This window comes from Elephantulus edwardii, unplaced genomic scaffold (genome assembly GCF_000299155.1).
Source record: "Elephantulus edwardii isolate Elephantulus edwardi_28Jun2011 unplaced genomic scaffold, EleEdw1.0 scaffold00232, whole genome shotgun sequence".
In the NCBI taxonomy this organism is placed as follows: Eukaryota; Metazoa; Chordata; class Mammalia; order Macroscelidea; family Macroscelididae; genus Elephantulus; species Elephantulus edwardii.
Window position 1 is genome coordinate 4,305,579 of NW_006399982.1, and position 1,004 is coordinate 4,306,582.

A 1,004-nucleotide genomic window follows, 5' to 3' on the forward strand; every position below is an offset into this window, starting at 1 on the left:
GTATTGTTGTTGTGTATCATTGAGTTGGAACCAACCAAGAGCTCACCCTCCAGTGAGTTTTCAGAGGCAGTAAATCACATGGAAGGAGATTGCTCATTGGCCTCCGAAGGAGCAACTGGTGGATTCGAACTGTGTTCCTTTGCATTGGCAGCACAAGATTCCTTACAACTAAGCCACCAGAGTTCTCTTAACTGTCTTTAGGACCTATTTTAAAAAAAAAAATCTCTGATACAATACATTGTAAGACTGCAGCCTAGATCTTCTGCATGTTCTAGTTCAGTGCTCTGATGATGGAAATGTATGTATGTGTACTATCCAGTGCCTGCTGTTTACAAGTAACTACTGAGCATTTGAAATATGATTAGTTGAAATATGATTAGGTGTGTCAGAATTAGTGAGACTGGCTCAGGACAGGGAAGGGTTCAGAGCTTCTGTACATAGGGTCGCTATACATTGCAGGTGACTCAATGGCACATAACAATAACAAACTATGACATACTTGGAAGCAGAAGTGACATCCACTTCCTAAACAACATGCCTGCAGAAACTCTATGTTGTTGTTGTTGTTGTTGTTTGGTGCTGTTGAGTCGTAGATGACTCATAGCGACCCTATGAACGAACAGCCTGAGCACTGTTCGTACATAGAGTTTCCGGAGGCAAGCCATTTCGGAAGTGGATGCCGCTCCTATGAACTTTGGTAAATGTCAGTAGTTGTTGAGGGGCTTCAGGCCTTTTGTTCATAGGGTCACTATGAGTCATGCTTGACTTGAAGGCAATCAACAACACATCTGAATTTTAAATTTTCTTTACTTTTGGTTAATTTAAATCTTTGTTTAAGTAACATGTGTGGATCATAACAAACTATGGCTGACTCTGAGAAGAATGGGAATCCCAGAACATTTGATCGTGCTAATGCGAAACCTATACTTGGACCAGGAGGTGGTTGTCAGAACAGAGCAAGGGAACACTGCATGGTTCAAAATTGGGAAGGGCGCACCCCAGGG